Below are 21,333 nucleotides of genomic sequence, written 5' to 3'. Positions count from 1 at the left end.
AAGTTGAATTCTGGAAACCTTGTTATAAGGAAAGACATAACAAAGGTTTCCATGAAATTGACCTTTTGTGGACCTGTTTTCTTTAACCTTCACAACCAGTCTTTGGGCTTGAACTTCAGTCTTGGTTGATTCCATATATTGATGAAAATCCTTCAAACTGGCACACACATGTGCTTTGAGAACCCAGATCCTGCCATCACATCTGGATTTCTTAGGCTTTTCGTAGAGAGAGGTGTGAACTCTTCTCTGGAGAGAAGCGCAATATCAGATGTACTTGACCCAGACACCAAGTATTTTTTTTTTCTTGTTGAGAACCCCAGCCGGAGTGGCAAGGTTGTGATTGTTTGTGTAGCACTTATTGCTGCTCTTGCACATCTAGACTACTTTGGCTGGGAATATTCCTCGTAGACTTGTACATTTCAGGGAAGTTAATTCTCAAGTTACTTTTGGGAGAACCACTCCTCAACAGTTGGAAAACAACCATACAAAAGAGTGCAGGTCATGTTCTGCTCTTCATGCTTTTCACTTGTAGCATTTGATTTTTACTTTTACAATTAGCAATGCACTGATATTACATTTTTCACCAATGTGATTTTCATGTTAACCAATAATTGACTGATATTAAAAATATTTCATACTTTATTTATATTGTTTTACTATTTTGTTACAGTAATTATGCTACAAGATTGCATAGAATAGTGCAGATTACCTGTAATAAGGTGGCCAGAATGATTATACTGTTTTTGGTGTTGGCAAAGGTACGTCTTTTCAGGGTGGTCTAAGTAGTTTTTCAAAAAAGCAGTTGGACATTTTTGATATTTGAAATCAACCCAAACAAACCCACCCCTCTCTTCATTGCTCTGCCTCCAAAACTCACCCTCCAATCCTAACCACCCTGCTCCGGTCTCGAACCCCAGCCTGTTCACTGCTGGCAGGCGAGGCGAGTGCACTGACAATGACGCTAAACACTGCATTCTCTAGCGGCCGTCAGTGCGCAGTGGTTTACCTACAAAACTCTCACTAGCTGGCCACTGTTACACACGCAATGCGAGTGGATGTCTGTTTATCACAGCTGACGTGCAACAAAATGCTTCACGAAAAATAAAGCGCAGATGGCGAACAAACGACAAGGAAGGACAAAAAATGAACATACAGTACACGAGTAAATACAAACAAGTGTTCGTTGTTAGTCGCCAACAGCACAGCAGCTCCAGACAATCAATGACACTCAAACCCAGTGTTACTCACATGTGAAGCGGAATCAAAGCAGCCTCCGTGTCTGTATTCAGGCCTTCCCGCTTAGCTCTCTCCAGCGCTGGAAAGCTTTTCTAATATTAACGCGGGTCCTACAGCGCTTGCCCAGTCATAAACCTTCATTTCAGTGATATTATTTGAGCTCTTTTGTATTGCCTCATCTTTCTTTCAGCAGTTTTTTTTTTTTTTCAAATCTCCCTCTTGCTCGTTCTGTCTCCTCGACCGTTATACGTCCCCTAATGCTGATTGGTTACATGTTTGTTGTTGGTGTCGGCCTGACTAACTTCCAAACAGAGTTTTTGAAAAACTACTTACCCCACCTTTAATGTTATCCCATTATTTTACTTAAACATTCATACTTTTCCCTTTTGTTTTCCTTGTCTGTTTACTCAGCTGCATGTTTACTCCTAGTAATGATGGAACTTCTACTGATCTCAAAAGTTTATTTAGGGTACAAAAGAATTTCTGAATAGCACGCATGTATTAGCACACTTGCACCCTCTTGCATTCATGTACTTGTTTCTCTAAACGAGCTTAGTGTTTGATGTAGGTTACCGTATGTGCAGAACTGATCACCACCAGGTGCAAATCAGTTAGTAATGCTGTCAGACTTGATGTTGAAATGTTCAAAAATACTTTGTTTCAGTGGGAAGTGACATTGACGTAACCGCTTAGCTTTATTGTCCCCTATTGTCCTTTATTGTCTACTGGCACTTTCGTCTACATTCAAGGTAAGACGTTTGGCATCTAAAACTAGCCTTTTGTTAACCCCTTGTGATTCTCCAGGTGACTTCCATCTGGGGTTGTCAGGAGACCCAGTTGGCCCGTATCTGGAATATCTTGGGTACCAGGAGGTTCCTCCGTAGAGGTTCTCTCAATTATGTTAACAGCATATGTTCTCGGTGTACAGCAATGCTAGTGTGCGAATCTCCTCTCTCCAAGTAGTTGGAAAGAGTATTACATAGCTGCTTTCAAACAACATGACCCTCCTTTGCCCTTTGTTTGAGAGTGTGCATGGGAGCATAACATTACATTGGCCCAAGATTAGATGGGTGCAGTGTCACCACTGGAGAGTTCGGTTTCCCTCTTTGATTAGAGTTGGCAAAACCCTCTCTGCATGTATGAAAGTGACAGTGTTTCTGCCAAATTGAAATGTAATTTGTTGTCACAGCAAGAGTCAGTTGTCAGGGTCTTGCAGGCTAATGTAACAGCAGCATGCCTTTATTTGAATGTTTAATCATTGGCTTTACTCAAAGTTTCACACAGCAGCAGAATACATATGTCAGTGCTGTATTCCTTAATACGGTTATGATTACACACAACTGATCTTGCACCCGTTAAATTTTCAGGACTCTCAACCGCATTCTCAGAAAACCTGCGCTGTGAGACGGAACCAGACTGGACAACTAGTTGTCTGTCACGTCATACGGTGCGAGAGACGCTCTGCGTTGTACAAATGTGTGTCTACTGTATGTTGCGGGTTTTCATGTGTGGTTTCTGTAACTTACAGCGATGGAGAGATGCGTTGTGTGTCATCTGAAGGTTTTAGATCCAGTCACTGTTTTCCACTGGAGCTTCTCCCGTCAGTTTTGTGTTCTACGTGCATATCAAATGCTCCGCTCTCCATCCAAGTGTAAAAGCTGCTGGTGGTTAATGAAGATTTGACAGATTAATTAGCGGCTCGATTGGACTCATGATCACTTTTGATACAACATAAGACTTTTCAGTTTTATGGACGTCGCCATATTTGACATTACTTTGGTCACTGTCACTATGATTACTAGTAAGAGAATACAGGCTTGACTCCCATAGCACATTCTTACAGACAGTATTTGAGACTCTACTGTAAGTTGCTATTTGAATGGGACATTGAGAATCAAGTAAATGTGGTTGTCAGTCCCAAAAACTGACCGTGTGAATGAAGCCATAGTCTTGAATGAGAAGTGCATCTTTACATGTCTCAAGTTTACACCTGTACTGGAGAGTTTGTTAGAAAGCCCTTATGTGTATTTGAGTGAATATTCTTTGGAATCGTGTCCACAGTGAGTCATTCGCAGTGATGCGTAATAAAGAAAATGTCAATATTGAATTTCACGTACACTTTATTTAGCCATGAGCTCTGTTCAGAACAAAGCTTCTTTTCATGTGTATGAGCACCAGTCACACTTAGGCAAACTTTCTACATGTCTGGACAGTGGCTTCTTTTATATGGCAAGTCTGAATCATTTTACTGAATGGATTTGGTTAATTTGATTAATGTAATTGTAATCTAATGGATTTGATTAATCTAATCGTTAATTGTATTCAAAATATCAAACTTGTCTGGTTAGAGAACTCATGTGGTGCATATTGAATTGATTCCAAGTACAGAGAAAAACCCATGGCAGCTGTACTGTACTCATACTAAAAGCAGGCTGTTATCCAAAGACTGTTCTTTTGTTTGTCTCATCTAATATTCATCACTCTTGCCCGATTCTGTCTCAACCCCCCGTTGTCGAATTTGTATAAATTTCTTGAGAAAAATCCTGGGAAATTGCTGTAGTTTCAATTTGAGGCACCTGTTTCTAGGTACCTGTAGATGGTCATGTTATCCAGTCTTGCAGTGCTAGAGGTGTTTTTTTTTTTTTTTCTTTTCTTTTTTCTTTCTTTCTTTCTTCTACTCTAGTGTCTTTGTCATGTATTAAGCCAGCAGGAAGTTCCCTGTCCTCATGTTACCTCTGGGATCAGAGTGAAAGAAGTTGGAATTCGGGTATGAAAACATTTCTTTTGGTGTGAGTTACAATGAATGGTGTGTATGCGCTGGTTTCCTCTCGGTGGCCCCTGTATTCTCTGGTCACGCCTACTGTGTGTTATAGAACAGCATCATGGAGTGCATTTCAGGTCATTCTTATTTTCTGTGTAGTCTGGATGTATGCATGCTCATTCAGAGATCTCCCATCGTGCTGCAGGCATGATTTTCTTTTTTCTTTTTTCTTTTGGTAGGCCAAAACACGGAAACAAGCATTTTAGTACTTTTGGTTCCATAGTCCCAAAGCCAATTGGTTATTTTTCATTTTTATGGGTTTTTGGTTAAATGCCTGAAAAGGTCTATGGTTAATAAAAGCTCAATATATTTTCATGCTTTATTCTACGACATAAAATGGATCACTAATACACCCTTGTATAAAATGTTTAAGAATCATAAACTTTTGTGGGTCACGGGCTTATTTTCTGCATTAATCCAGAAGCTCATAGAAAAATCCTATTGGGTTTTTGTTGAGGGAACCAGGGTGATGCTTGCTTTCTGGGTTGGGCTACCAAAATGTCATCACTGACGCCATACATCATCACAAGTCTATATCAACACTGTCAAAATGCCTCATGTTTGACTGGAAAGGAAATGTCTCTTGGTCGTTAAAACAAGTACGCCATTGCCAAACTATTTGATTGAATACACACTCAGGCATTTAAAGTGAAACTTGGCTTCCCTTAAGATTTTAAAGCTTAACAATTGTTTATCTCCTCCATTGAGTCAGCTGGAAAACCAAAGTGTTTGCATTCAGAAATTCCAGCATGCCGAACTAATGATTTTTCAATGTTTTTTTTTTTGTTTTGTTTTTTGGCTCTTCATTGGTCTAGTCTAGATCTAAACTCATAAATGGTGTAGTGACAAAAACAACCAGAATTCCTTCACTGCAAATGTGTGATTTCCATCGACATGAGCTTCAGTGACTGATGGCAATGTGATGTGGTCATGTTCAGTGACTTTTTGTTTAACGTTATGCAAATGAGCAGCCACTTTAGGTGACTACCACAGGGCCCCAGACTAACAATTTGAGACCAGTGCCACCAAGTTCTACAGATTTCACTATATTATTTGTCTCTGCTTACATGCATGGATGTAATAAGTGATTCATGGAAAACGCTATCAGAAATTGTCACCATTCTGAGTGAGTTTCTTCAATGTGTTGATTATAGTTGAACTTTTTCATATGTATTAGTCCCTGTTGTAATTTATATACAAACATTTCCCAGCAGAATGCTAAAGTTGCAATATAGGCTACTGGAAGTAGCAACAGATCTTATCTTCCTATTGTGATGTGCGTCCAAGTGAAACAATTTATCAAAAAAATGTAGGGATAGTTGTTGATTGGATGGAAGCAGATGAAATCAAGCTTGCAGTTGATTGTAAGAGCTGGGGTTTAAGCAGGCTAAGTGATTGGAGAAGTTCAGCATACATGCATGAATGAATCCTTCACAATACGATCAATAACATGAATGTAGATTGATTTTCATTTCATGTTGACTTTTTAAGAGTATTCTTATTTATTTATTTTTAACCAACAATGACTCATTTGTGATCGGTTTCATAAGCTATGGCAAATTGAGCCCCCCACCAATAATGTTAGGATATCCAGTATTGACCTGCTAGCTACCAACAGTACAGTGAAATTTCAGTGGTTAATTCTTCATAGATAGAGCTTTACGTGATTATCTCTGACTGGGAGTGTTTATTTTCACTTTTTCATTTGTATTCTGATTGGGTTTTATTTGAGGGTGGCAATTAACAACTCTTTGTTCTTAGAGATTGTGTACTAGAAATTTGGTGTTTTTCCATAGCTTAATTATTTTCAGGTGGCATTATGGATAAAATTTAACCAGATGGGTTTTGTCATTTTTCTTTATAAGAACAAGAGGAAATGAGATGGTCTTTAATACCTTCTTTCTCTTATTCACAGAGGTCAGAGGTGGAGAACCACACTTTAAGGACTCTCGGCTGCCAGACGTTTGAATCGTAAGTAGCTACATGTACAAATTTTACCTTCCGTTACTGAAGAAAAGCCTGGATTCAGAACTTCAACAACATTTTGTTGTTTTGTGTTTTGTGTTGTGTTTTTTTTGTGTTGTGTTTTGTGCCGTGCCGTGCCAGAGATGCAGTTGGTCTGTGACATGCAACCATTCTGGTTTGGTTTTATTTGAGCTTATGGGCAGTTTGATGGCAATTAAACTCCAAGTAGTGGTGGATTTTTCGATTCATCATAGTGACTTAAATCTTGTCTTCATGAAAATGAGTTTCCTTGTTGGTTCTAAATCATTTAGAGATACCTGTGCAATTTATATACAGCACCATAACAGTTGCTACAAACGCTTTTGTTGAGACGAGCAGTCTGTTCAGAACACTTACCACCATTTGTTGTCTTCTCCCGGATGTGATGGCCGTACCATTCACAGGATGAAAGACAGGAGGAAGAAAATAAAGGTGGAGAGACCCACCCAGCTACCCATTGTCCTTGGTGTTGAAGCAAGGAAGTGAACTTTCACACTTCCCCTCTATGTCGGTTAAGACTCACTGTGTGCAGGCCTGACACACTAAAGAGGGATTTTTGTGAGATGGGCAGCTTCATGTTCAAGGGTCCATGTTTGTTTTTGTGTGTCTGCATTCGCTTGGGGGGTGTTGTGTGCTTGGCTGGTCTTGCAGCTGGTTAATAATGTATGTCTCGTCACGCTTTTGTGAATTAAAGGTAAACTGATATGGTGCAGAGAGGGGCAGCTCTTTCATTGATGAATTTTTAAAGAGCTGCACTGCTAGAGGCCACTGGGCTGTTTATTATACCTTGCTTTAAAAAGATGTGTTGAGCTGAGAGAGAGTCTGCGATAAATTGTAAGAGAAACGACAGGGGTAGAAAGAGGATGACGGCCCCCTAATGTGAAATGTTATATATCAGTGATGAATTATACATAAGCTCTGAACGCAGTGTGAGCTGCGCAATATGATTTGATAAGTTATTTTTTTTAATCTGCAGGCAGGACAAATGGACTAAAAGATTGTGAGTCTCAGAGGGATTCCAGCACATAGTATGGGCTAATCCAATGTGAAAAGGCAACATGAAATCCAAATTGACCCTGTGCTTCCTAAATAAATGCTGCTGTTCTTACTGTTTATGGTTTATCTGTGCTCATTATTTTGAATATTAAAGGGATAGTTCACCCAAAAAATGAAAATTATGTCATTCACTCATCCTCAAGTTGTTCCAAACCTGAATGAATTTCTTTCTTCTGCTGAACACAAAAAAAGATATTTTGAAGAATGTTGGTAACCAAACAGTTGATTGGACCCCATTGACTTCCAAAGTATTTTTTGGACTGTTTACTCAAAATATCTTCTTTTGTGTTCAGCAGAAGAAAGAAATTCATACAGGTTTGGTACGATGTGAGGCTGAGTAAATGATGAAAGAATTTTCATTTTTGGTTGTAACTATCCCTTTTAAAAAAAAAAGTGTTTACCCAAACTGTCATTAGTGTAATAACCTTTTCCACCCACTTTTCTGCTGATACCAGTCTCCCAATAAACACCATAAACTAACTTCCCCATACCAAATCAAATCCACATATTAATCCCCCTTTACATTATTTCAGTCGGAATATTGTTTCTCATTATGAAGGTAAAAAGCATTGTGAGTACAATTTCATGTCTTCATCATATACCAGTTGCACAGTGCATGAAAAAAGGACCCTAATTGTACTATATTTAACATGCTGCATATGTAACTATATGCATTTGTATTCTATATATGCTTATCATAACCATAATTTTGTTTTTTATCTATATATTTAGACATATGTGTGCATACATTTGCTGATACATATACAGTATGTTATTACGTTGATAGAGGGACCTTAAATATTTTAGGAAATTATCACATGCCTGGCATGTTGATGACAAATATATCTTCTGTTTGGAAAAGCTGTTTCTGTGACAACTATAATAAACAGAATGGTATGAATTTAAAACTGTTCTTCCAGTAGAATGTGTATGATATATTCAATCAATCAGGAACTAAAATATTCACTGAGCGCCAAATGCAAAGTTACATGGTGTACATTCAAAACCCTTTATAATCATCTTTTATAGAAAACATCACTTTCGAGCAAAGCTTCTCACTTAAAACTTAGATTGAAAACAAATTTATTTAGGAAATCTAAAGATCATTGCCATAGAGATTCTGTCAGCAGTGGGTGTTCCATTATGGTCTTGCTTTATCAGTTATGCTTTTACATAAATATCTTATGAATGGTGTTTGAAGATGCTGTTTTGTGTTGTGGAAACGTCTTTAGCTACATCAAAACCCGTCCAGATTGTCTTGAATAAGTTACACAACTCCTTACGCTGACCAGAGTCTCCATTGCTCAAGTCTGACTGTCAAACTCTAAACCTCTGCAGTGTTTCCCTTTCATTTAGTCTGTTCTTCTATTCTTTCCTCTTTAATAATTCAAGCTTTCTCTGTGTGGTTCACAGGAGAGGCCACTGACGGCAGCCATTTAGTCTGCACAACTCCATCGTGCTTCAGTTTAACTGTCCATTTTTAATCAGCTTTAACCCCTACACCACACCACCTCACTTGTCAGTCCAGTTTTGACCCATTTGTGTGCCAGTGCCACCATGAGTCTATCATGGATGAGAGGTTTCTCTTCTGTTTATAGTCCCAGTTGTTCTGGCATCAGCTTGTCTACATCCTTTGTTCTCAACTTGGCTTACAGCAGTCAAGTCTTCAGGGGGTTTTCAAATGAGTTCATTTCTCAGGGTCTTTATATGTGATGTAAGATCCATGTAATTGTCTTTTAACTAAGGTGTAAAAACAAAACACATGGCTATTCATCTTCATGACTTTGTTATCTGGTAGAGAGGAGTGAAGACTTGAACACAGGGGTGAAATTCTCAGATACACTTGCTTCTCAATTTTGTGGTCATGCCATTTAAAGGCCCGTTCACACCAAGAACGATAACTATAACGGTAACTATTTGCGTCCACACCAACGAATGATAACAGTCTGTTTATTCTAAGCTCACGCGCTGCGGTTTCAAAGTGTGTACAAAATGTTTTTGCATTTCTTGTTGCATTTACACGGCTTTAACCAGCGGATGTCCTCAGCATGCTATGTTTCGAGTGAATAACTAGTGTAATTGATCTACTCTAACAGTGAATTTAGCTGACAAAGTCAGTATAGTGGAATAAAAGCAACGCCTAGTCATTTTCACTGCAAAGTCAAAGGAAGCAAGACAATGTTGTTGTCGAAAGTAGCGCTGGATACTTAAGGTAATTTGTGTTACACTTATGATCTCATTGTTAATACTTCTCACCATTTATTCTGAGGTTATGAGCGCTTGCTTTCCATATCCATTTTCTTTAAAGTGTCCTTGAAAAGAGGGGTTGACTTGTCAAAAAGTGGTGGCTTTTTCTGGACCTCGGTGAAGAACTGCTATGTCACCTGCCACTTTAAATGCGCGAGCCCTTAAATTAGAATGGATTCTGATTGGCTGTCGGTTTTATCGTTCAACCGCTGGAAAAAAAAAAAAATCGTTCTGAAAGTGATCCCAATGATATTGTTTCTCTATGTCATTATTGTTATAGCTGTGGTGTGGACAGTGCTATTCTTTTATATTTAGAACTATATCTTTATTGTTATCTTTATAGTTACCGTTCTTGGTGTGAACGGGCCTTTACTGATGGATCCATTGAGAGTGTGTCTGGAATTTAAAGTAATATTCAGGGCAGTGTTGTTTTAATATTTATATACTGTTTTGGTATTTAAGAATATTATCATATTAGTTTTTTTAATTATAATTTATCACAGTTTCCACAAAACTCTTAAGCAGCAAAAACTGTTTTCAGGATTGATAATAAATAATTTCTTGAGCACCAAATTAGCATATTAGAATGGTTGTGATTTTCTTGTAAAATGATAAAAAAAAAAACAACAACTTTTGTTCGAAGGATTCAGAAAAAATATTCCACAAAAATGTCCATAACATTGACGGTAATAATAAAAAATAATAATAATATTAATAATAATATTTGAGCACAAAATCTGCATACTAGAATGATTTCTAAAAGATCATGTGACCCTGTAGACTGGAGTAATGGATACTAAAAATTGAGATATATATATATATATATATATATATATATATATATATATATATATATATATATATATATATATATATATATATATATATATATATATATATATATATATATAATTTTTTTTTTTTTTTTTTTTTTTTTTTGTGGTAATCAACTTAATGCCACGAATGCAAAACTTGTATTGGACCTGGAATATTCTTTTAAGGCACTACAGGAATGTTCTAACACGGCAGCAATTTTTAGATCTAAAAATACCCAACAATGCTCACTAGATTTCTCTCCCTCCAGTCCATTGAAAAATGCCCAGTTTTACTCCGGTCGGTATTCTCATTCATGTTTCGGAAGCGCTGCTTGAAAACAGGAAATACATTCAGTGAACAGCAGTTAGCCCACCCTGCCCAGTTGTTTTGGTGACAGGAAGCTATGATTTCAAGCTGGAGCGCCTGTGCAGGGCATTGTTACCGTGGTTACAGTGTGCTTGGTTGAGAGCCCCACTAGAGGGCAGTATATACAGATACATACAGGTGCATGGACAGAGTGCGCCCGTGTAGGCAGTACAGTATTAAAATCCCTCATATACTTTATTATTACTGTACTCATACTTATTATTCCTGTCACCACTGTTATGCAAATAATTCTCCTACTGCATAACATAGACTCCATTAAAACTGAATTGATAGTTTCTAGTTTTATTATTGTATTTTACATTCATAAATATTTCATATTTAACATTTGTATATAGTTGAGGTTGCTCCTTTCTTGTGTCCATTTATATACAGTATAGTGGCCAAAAGTGATATCCAGAGGTGATATTTGTTTGATAAAACATCAAAATATAAGTATAAATATTTTAAATATGAAGGAAGACCAAAACACTACATTTGGTTAAGGTATTTATCTGACAAAATTGGTAAAAACTACAGCTGCAGGTTTATTTTACTATGTAAAAAAATGCAAAGGAAAAACAAAGTTCACAGGAAAAAGCAAACATAGTCCAGATTATTATTATTATTATTAATAATATTATTATTATTATTAATATTAATAATATTATTTATTTATTATTATTTTTTTTTTGGTTTCTCTTGTTTTTGCATGTATTCATAATTTTGTATTACAGCCTGGCCAAAAATGATGTATTATGACAAAATTTGACTTTTTTTTTTTTTTTTATTTATTTTTTTTTTATTGCGTTATCACACATAAAAATATTGACTCCAAGTACAACTATGCAGAATGGTTATAAAATCTTAAACAAATTTCTAATATTTAAATAAAGGGTGAAGATGTCAATTTTCCTAGCAGCCCATACTGTATATATTTTGTGCATAATACATATTTATATATCTATATGCTCAAAGCATTTTGTTGTGAAACATAATATTGTGAAACATTACTATTTATAATAAGTTTTATATTTTAATGCAATTTTATACCTGTGATGGAAAATTTGATTTTTCTTTTTTTTTTCTTTTTTCTAGCCATTACTCCAGTCTTCAGTGTCACATGAGCCTTCAAAAATGTATATGCTGAGTTGGTGCTCAAGAAATATTTCATCAATTATCACCAATATTGAAAACATTTGTGTTGCTTATTTATTATTATTATTATTATTATTATTATTATTATTATTATTATTAATAATAATAATAATTAATAATAATAATAATAATAATAATAATAATAATAATAATAATAATAATTAAAAAAAAACATTTGTTTCAAAGAATGAGTCAGTTCAATTTTATTTATATTACTCTTTTCACAATAATCATTTTCAAAGCAGCTTTACAGAAAATCATGATGTTAATGTTTATAATATCTTAATATATTTATGCGTTAGTCACCTTCGTCTTTTGTAACTGTATAAATACATACAGATAACAAAGATGGAATTAAACGCGTAATTTACACGACTGAATACAAGCCTGCAGACAACAGGTAAATGCCGTTATCGCTGTTTTCCATGTTTGTGAAGTAAATATGTTTACATGGCTGTTTAAAAATGCCGGGTGCCGGTGTTTGACATGCATTTGACCAATCAATGGACACCCACGTCACTGATAGTTCCTATAGTGCTGGTTTAGACCCTTCTCTGAAGTAGGAGCTAATTTAGTTCCCCCCAAAAGGAGTTCCTAGAGCTAAAATCATTCCTAGTTCCTGCGGTGCGAACACGGCAAAATCCGGGTACTTCAGCTAATAGTTCTAGGAACTATGAAAAGGTTCCTCCAGTGCGAAAGGCCCTAATGCCCTCACTATCTATCTCATTTCTCTCACATTCTTTCTTTACTATGACAGAAGTTAAAAGTGGATTATTGTACTTTTAAAATTAAACCGTATAACAGAAGGAAGAGCGTCGTTGATATTCAGCATATTATACCAAAATAGTTCCAAGCAGGGTCAACATTCAGTAGTGGTGTTTCACTACTGAATAAATTGGTGTTTTTGAACAAATTTGTTGAATGAATGATTCACTGAATCATAAAGACTGTCGCTTGTTGTCACCTACAAACATAACTATGCACTACAGAAAGTCACTGAAAAAACTTTACATTCAGTTATATTCACAGTTACATACACAGTATTTAATTTTATTGTAGTGAGGCAGTATATATTTTTATTTTAAACCATTTTGCTCTTCTCAACTAATTTGCCTGCCACCTAATATCCTGAAACATTATTGCTGTCTGTGATACTCTGAAATTGATCAAGCTTCTAATGACCGTAAACCCGTTTAACTTTAATCCTCATTAACTGGCAGCGTGTAGTCGTAGATGAGAGCAGCGGAGACGTTAATGAAATACCTATCTGTAACAAACTTAATGAGGAGAGGAGAATATTGAACGTTGTGTTCTAAGGTGTCACTACTTTTTAATGGAAGGGACACAATTAGTATTGCAATCAGTATTATTCCCCAGGCCTAAACATGCATTGGAAAAGCTGGCTCAACTTTGAGAGAACCTTTTAAACTTAAGTGAAAACTTTCTTAAGCACTGAATCATTTTCACAATTGAGAAAGGCTGATATGTTGTGTTTTGCATATAAATTAGTTTGTATGAATGATTGCCTCTTCTGAAATCACATGAATTTGCTGTGTTATTAGGAGCATGAAGCCATCTTCATACAGTCGTGTGATTGTGTCTCAGTTCGTGCAGGTGTTCAGATGACTCACATTGGCTGCAACACATTGGCACGGTCAGTCTAATAAATGGCAGGTAATGATTCCCCCCCCCCCTGCTCTTGGCGCTCTCTTGCTGTTGAGTCGCCGCAAACCACTCGTTTTGATGTTGGCACTAGCAGGTGTGCTTTCATGCCAGCCAGAATACCAGCTGACTGTTAGACTGAAGCCACCCATTCATGCAATTTTGGCACAGGCAATTAATCAAGGGAAATCCTATCATGGAAGGTTAGAGGCTCATTTTGTTAAAAAAGGAGTTTGTCTGTGGATTTCTTTTTAGCTCTGATGTTCTTGGCAGAACAATCCTTAATTAAAAAATTACATAATTTCAAAATCTAGCCTGTAGGTTGCTTAAACTACTAGTCGATTTACCAATCTTAACTTTCGTTCATCTTCGGAACACAAATGAAGATATTTTTAATGAAATCTGAGGGATTTCTGTTTCTCCATTGAAAATCTATTCAAACAAAAATTGTATAAGATCATAAAAGAAATCCATATGGATAGAGCGGTTTAGTCCAAGTCTTTTGAAGCGGTTTAGTCCAAGTCTTTTGAAGGGACACAATCGCTTTATATGATAAACAGATGATATAGTGTACATTTTAATTAACATTGATTAGCGGACATGCATGGATCACTCAAATATGGAAAACAAAAGCTCAACTGTACTTGATGCATGAGAACAGACCTCATTGGAAATTGAGTAATTGATAACAATTAATTTTTTTGGGGTGAACTGTCCCTTTAAACATGGAATAATTAGGCTGGTTTTTGGTTCACCTGCCCCGATCAGACCGACTTCATAGGAAATTAGAGCATTCATGTGTTCAAAAGGAGCTGGATGAAGAGGAATGATTAATATTCAGTAATATTATTGATTTAATTGCACTGACACTATTGGATGAGGGCATATATTTGAACTGAATTGAGCTGGATAATGACACTATTGCCTTCTGTAGAGCTACTTTACTGCTGAAATTGAATGAGTTTCGTTATTGTTGAATTTTATTTTATTAATACTTTTATTTTTTGTTTATTAATGTAAAGCTGCTTAAATTTATTGTATAAAGTGCTATATAAATAAATTTGACTTTTCTGGAACCTCCTAAATCAGAAAAAAATAAGATGAATATAAAAACATACTAGTCACACGATCATCATTTTTATGAACGATCATTGCTGTCACTGAAGTACTTGAGTACTGTTGACATTCCAATTCCAGTGTCGTCTTATTCGGTTTCTAAAAAAAATTCAGTCAGCACCAACAGTTTTGATGATATTCACAAAAACTTTAATGGCCCCCTGAATATTTTGTTCATTTGACATATATTCAATATAAATCAAATGAAAGAAAAGAGCCTCTGCTTTAAAAAAATAAAATAAAAATAAAAAATAAACATTTTATTCAAGATTTATTCATTCTCTTTTTATAAAGATTTGAATGTGAGTTAGTTTCATAAAAAAAATTCAAACAAAAAGCTAAGAAAATCGAGTCCACCAACACCCCTAAAGCACAGTTGTGCACCTTTTTGTGTGCTTGACATTTCATTCGGGAACGTTAGGCAGTTTTTATTTATAAGCTGTTAGATGTTTGATCACGTTAGCTTAATTTTGCGTAAGCAATCCTCTGTCCCCTCCTTCTAGTTTACACAGATCATCTTAGCTTGTTTTTGGATCCAGAGATGCTGTACTCTGTCAGAAGATGTGTAACAGTACCCCCTGTATAACAGTTAAAACACGGAAAGTCAAAAAACTTGTAAATAGCGGAGAAGCGTTGATTCATAAATGAAAGATCAAAAAATCTATGGCAGAGAAAATAGTTAAGAATTAAAAATTCAACTATGTACTTACATTATTATGCTGTTACATTATCATTATATCAGTGACATAAAATGGTCTTAATGACCATAATATAGTTTATCGCAATCACTTCTGGGACAATTTTTTGTCCTATAACAGTAGTTATTGTGACAGACATATTACTGGAAATTTTTCTGTTAATATACTGGATTATACATTAGTCATTCTCACTAATACTCATGTAATAGAGGCAAGACTAATAGGTCTTGGTCAACTAGTCATTTAACATAGGACTAGTCTGATCATGACCTGTTCCTATTTTAAACTAACCCTGCAGCATACTAATCCGTGTCAATGAATCCATGACGTACAGCCTTTTCCTCTGCTGTGTTCAATTCACGTCGAAAATCAGGATTTATTAAAACCCCTCCAGGTTGTTTAAAAATCAAGGGTTGTCTGTCTTAAATTGACCTTACGTGTCTGTTTTGTTAAAGACTATTTTCCCTTCATATTCAGCACACTAGCCATAGCTGTCTAAAGGTCATTTGAAGTGGTTGTCTGTGAATGTAAAATCACCCAACAGAACTTTTATCTGGCCAGTTGCCTCTGCACATGGTCTATTGCTTTTGTCCGCCAATAGTCTGAGTGTGGGATATCAGGCACTGCCGCATTACTGATTACAGGAAATTGATAACTCTCACCTGGAACAATGACTGTTGTGTAGGTAAAACAATGGTTTAATGTTTTAGGAGCAGTTGCTACCTTCTGCCTGGCTTTCCTGATATGATTCTAGCTAAATGACTCTTTGTAGTGTGTGTTTTTACTCCTGACAGCCTTTTGTTCTAATGCTATATCAAAGAACTGGAAAAAATTGTCTGGTTGCTTTATCTAAATTAAAATTTAGTAAGAATATAAACTGTACAGTAAGATATTACTAGTTATTTAGTGGTTTATGCCACAAGCATCACTATTACAGCATACTTAGCAGTTTAAGTATTTATTCCTATTTATTTAACATTGGTGCATAACTAGTCTCATCCTTTGAATATACATGTCCAAGCAATCAGACTTTAGAGTTAAAACAGTCAAAATTACATAGTCTTACATTAAAGGGAGACACACACCATATATTTGAGGTGGACAGTTTTGACTTGGGCCAATAAGTAACCACCTAGCAACAACTCAGAACATCCTAACAACCACCAAAACACTTTGAAAGGGTCATGACATAAGAAATCAAATTTTCCTTGATCTTTTGACATGAGATGTTCTTACCATGAAAACATCCTGCAAATTTCATAGCTCAAAGGGATAGTTCACCCAAAAATGAAAATTATCCCATGATTTACTCACTCTCAAGCCATCCTAGGTGTATACGACTATTCTTTGAGACGAACACAATCGGAGATATTTAAAAATGTCCTTAGTCCTCCAAGGTTTGTATGGCAGTGAAAGGGGGGCCGCGTTTTGAAGTAAAAAAAACTCCAAAGGGTTAATAAAGGCCTTCTGAAGTGAAGCAATGTGTTTTTGTAAGAAAAATATTTAAAATATAATATAAATATAAAGTCGATTTGTGGCGGAAGAGTATCCTTTGACCTGACAAACGCAGAGGCCCAGAGGATAGAGCAAAACAAATCACCGGTCACGGGTTATAAGTCTAAAATGATAATTTTTAAAGAGAAATTTCAGATGATTTTGATATAAGAGAAGAGGAGCTTAAATTTGTTTCACAGCCCTATTTGTTTGAACCGCGAGAGGCATCTAAGATTACAATGCTCCTACATCCAGCGTCATACATCACGTCAGAGGATTACTCATTTGGCGACTTGCGCATTCTGCGTACGGTCGTCTGCTGGAAGCTAGTTATTTGTATTTAAGTTTTAAATATGGATATTTTTCTTACAAAAATGCATCGCTTTGCTTCCGAAGGCCTTTATTAACCCACTGGAGTCGTATGGATTACTTTATTTATTTATTTATTTTTTTTAATGGATAGATGCATTATTTTTTACTTCAAAATGCGGCCCCCCATTCACAACCATTACAAACCTTGGAGGACTAAGGATATTTTTAAAATATATTTCCGATTGTGTTAGTCTGAAAGAATACACACCTAGGATGGCTTGAGGTTGAGTAAGTCGTGGGATAATTTTCATTTTTGGGTGAACCATCCCTTTAAAACATTCTCATCATGATAAACAAAGCACATGGGCAAATACATTTGCATATACTGCCGAACAGTTATACATCATTCACCATAGGCCCCGCCCACTATCTTTCATTCACTTAATGCTTTGCATCAAACGCAAATAGAACTATAATATTGCTGACTCTGTCTGCATTATATACAATACAGATGCCCGTTTAGTTTCTGATGTGCTGTCTGCTGACAACAGGACAAACGGAAGAATAAAAGAACATTTGCTTTGACACGTTCTGTTTAAACTGCTCGTTTGCATCTTTGCACATACTTCAGAAGGACACCCACGTGAGGAAGTGGTTGGTTTAATTTTAATGCCGTCCTGGATTGCGTCTGAAGATTTTATGTTTGTTCAGAGCATTTGAAAGGCATGAAATTCACCTGAATATACATCATAATAGGGAAGAAAAGACTACCGCAACTTCCGTTTTATGCCGACTTTAAATGAGCCATCCCTTAAAATTAAAAAAAATAAATAACAAAATGAACCTCAAGGAACATAATAAAAAAAAAAAAAAAAAAAATCCATGTCATGACCCCTTTTTTTACATTGTGGCGATCTAGTTTTGCATAGGCAAGCACCAATCAAATTTTCACCAGGAAGTGTAAAAATCAAGTAGTATTTTATTCTAGATCATTTTATTTTATTGGTCCCATTTGTTTTTTTTTTTTTTTTTTTTTTTTTTTTTTTTCCAACTACCTTTCTTTTTCACATTCCATCCTGTTATCAAACCCCTTTCACCCTTCCTATTACATGTTTATAGAGTAATCTGAATGTCTCTTCCTTTCCCTCTCTGTCTCTCAGTGAAATCCACACTCTCAGACCTTGGATCCCACCGGATCGATGTGAAAGCAGAGAGCTGACACAGTGAAAAGCAATATTCATAAATAATGTACATAGAAAACAGCATGATCTTTTACCTCTTTTCCCAGTCCTTCTGCAGGCAAACTATTGGCCAACACATCTGTAAACTGTTAATCTGGAACTCTGAGTCACTTCTTATAAAGTTGCGATGAAACCGAAGTAGCGACAGATCTTTTCTTCGTGTTGATATACATCTGAGTGTAATAGATTATCATAAAAGGAAAAAAGAATGCAAGTTGGGGACTAGGTTCTTGACTGGATTTTAAGATGTGGGCATTGCACTCAAAGTGGAGGCAGATGAACATAAACTTGCAAGGGTGGGGTTAAGATGCCTAAATGATTTTGTTTGGATTTTAATGAATTTGGTTGAATTTTTGTTTCATGCACTTTTAATTTGCTGTTTGATCATATTTGAGACACTGTGTGTGGTCATTGCAGCAAATACAGTCACACATACTGTATACTGCTAATCTAATGAATGAACACTTGCCCAGCCATCGAAGCACAACATAACGGCCTCTATAGTGAATTATTGTCAGGCAGTCATGACTTCTGCACACGAAACATGTTATTCAGATATTGTCGGTTTGTTAATAAATATTAAATGTATAAGAAATGTAAACACTAAGATCGACTGATCAGAGGAGTAATCTTAAACATTGTATCAACATGAGAATAGAATTGCTGACTAACCTTGCAAGGTTATATCTAGTCTTTTAACTCTTATGACCATGTACGATAAACCTGGTAACTTGTGCATAATACTTGTAGATTCAAATGTACTAGAGTGGGACTTGTCATAACTATCCATTAATGTTCACACGGAGAAAACTCCAGCTATGAGAATTGCATTTGTAATGAATGACATCCATCCTTTGAAAACCAATTAAAAGACAATTTTGAACATCTTAACAGCTCAAATAACACATTTTTGTATTGAACTATTAATGTAAGTGCTTTAACAAAAATGTAAGATGCACATTTCGGCCTCGGAGTTACTTCAATTTTAAGTGCATTAGAAGTCTAAATTATTTTCTGTGGCAATCGACAGCGTGTTAGAGATGCTGTTGTTACAGCTTAACTTTTATTGAACCCATAGAACACATTTTAAATGTTGCTTTCTCATTTAAAATGCTACAACTGTTTTCATAGGGGAGGTTAAGGCTTTTCAACTGTCTTGAGATTATTGCATTGTCCTATAAAAAAAAATGTGCAGGATGCTGCACGTCTTTGATATCATTATGCCAGCCAGATGAAGCCCCACTGTTGAGACTTTCTTTCTCTTTTTGTTTTATCTCTGATTGTGTCACGGTTGGGAGAATGAATGAGTTTCTGTCTGTGTTGCTGGGCTTTGTTGATCTGGTCCATTTACTCTGGCAACAGGGCTAAAGATTCCACAGAGAATACACTGAGTGTAATGAATCACAATGTCAAGACTTCTTATAGTGAAGCCCCATGTTTCTGTCAGTGAGGAGTTTTACTTCAAAACCCAATTTTGGTGGAGTAAGCAGGTGTAACAGGTGTTAGAAAGAAGTTGAAACCGGTGGTAAGAAAGAGAATGCATCTCAAGGCCTATTCATAAGTGCAGTGCAATAAAGGCCCGATCCCAATTCTATTTTATACCCCTTCGCCCTTCCCCTTGCCCCTTGAAACGGAGTGGCAAGGTGTAGGGGTGAAAATATTCCCCTTAGAAATGGGACACTGTTACACACGTCATCATCCCTAGTTTCTTTTATTAGTGTCCTGTAACATTTAACCAGTATGAACAGCAATGAAGTGCGCATATCAACAGAAATCAGGCGCGAGCACGTTTAACAGATTACTCACTCCAAACGTTGTTTTGCGCTGTATATTGGACGGCGCTCTGTTTCAGTTCGAAAACGTATGAGCCTTCGAGTTTTCCAAGACTGGTGAAGCCGCTTTTCCATCGGGCCAAGCTGTTTAACCGTTCCATTCCGTGCCGAGCTGGCCGGTACGGATATGGTTTCGTTTTCTACTGTGGTGCTGCTCTTTGCAAAGTAATACAAACGAGTCAGTTGTTGCCTTGGTAGCGCAAGAGTTTACATATGATACGAGATGTAAATAGCGACTGCGCTATGAAGGATGACAGGATATTTCTTTTAACTGTATTACTCTTTTGTGTTCACATCATTCAAATAGCGCGTTTAGCAAGCTACGGAGAAACTGGCAGCCAGGTAACACATAAGTGATCGATCCTGAGTGGAAATATCACTACCATGACCACTGCACGCATTCTAGCAGCACGGTAGTCTGTGTATGCAGGGAAATTTCTCATACCCCTTAGTTCGAAGTGTGGTCCCGAAAAATCTTTGTTTGAAGGGCTATCTGGCCCTTCCCCTTACCCCTACCACTCCAGCCAAAAGAGAATCAAGACACCCCTACCCCTTCACGTGAACGCGCAAAACGAAGGGGAAGGGGTAAGGGGTAGAAATGGGATTGGGCCAAAGTGACAACTAATTTGTCCCAAACCATTAACACCAAGCTTTGTTTCAAAAAAAAAAAAAAAAAAAAAAAAATCACACCTGAATGTGAAATGCACTGTGGAAGTTGTTTGCATCTTGAAGTGATAACTGCAGTTCATTTCCAGGCTGGTGGAGCCGTAGACCTCCATGCATGTCCTCTACACGCTTGGCTGATTGCACCTGACATCCTGAATACTGATCCAAAAGACAGTCTCTTGCTGTGTCCGCATCTTATCATGGAAGCAGCTGGTGTAGACTGAAAAATCGAATCTCGATTCAACACGTTTCCCTACAGAACAAGTACAGACTTGTCTAAGGTAGCAGTCAGATTTCAAGTCTGTTGGGTCACTTTGCAAAATAAAGCTGCTGTGTTCGTTCTCACAATCCAAGACTGGCTCTGTTTGAATCTTTAGGGTCTTAACCGTTTGATCCCATCACGTTTACCTGTAAGGCATGCGCCCTTTTTGATATTGGTTATGATGAAATGTGATTCGTCCTGATTAGGCTTGTCTATTTATAGTTTTCTGGCTGGTTGCCTGGAGCTTCATGTTTTGCCCACCTCTGAGACACCACTGCACCTTGCAATATCTTCCCCCTCCATTCCATCAACCAATGGTGTGATCCCTTCAGTGGAATCTCTTTATCAT

The 21,333-nt window shown here is 36.6% G+C and overlaps 1 protein-coding gene across 2 annotated transcripts in view; it reads left to right on the top strand.

Moving 5' to 3' along the window:
• The window catches only part of fbxw7 (F-box and WD repeat domain containing 7), a 169,430-nt gene that overhangs the window by 32,446 nt on the left and 115,651 nt on the right, over window positions 1-21,333 (top strand). Inside the window, exon 2 of one of the 2 annotated variants that reach the window (XM_051893939.1) lies at window positions 5,973-6,028. The exons of the other annotated variant lie outside the window; for it this stretch is intronic. The gene's annotated coding sequence lies outside the window, so the exon portion shown is untranslated. The remainder of the gene's footprint in view (window positions 1-5,972; window positions 6,029-21,333) is intronic. 2 annotated transcript variants of the gene reach the window in all.

This window comes from Ctenopharyngodon idella, chromosome 1, assembly GCF_019924925.1.
Source record: "Ctenopharyngodon idella isolate HZGC_01 chromosome 1, HZGC01, whole genome shotgun sequence".
NCBI classification, from domain to species: domain Eukaryota; kingdom Metazoa; phylum Chordata; class Actinopteri; order Cypriniformes; family Xenocyprididae; genus Ctenopharyngodon; species Ctenopharyngodon idella.
This window is presented reverse-complemented; position numbering and strand designations above follow the sequence as displayed.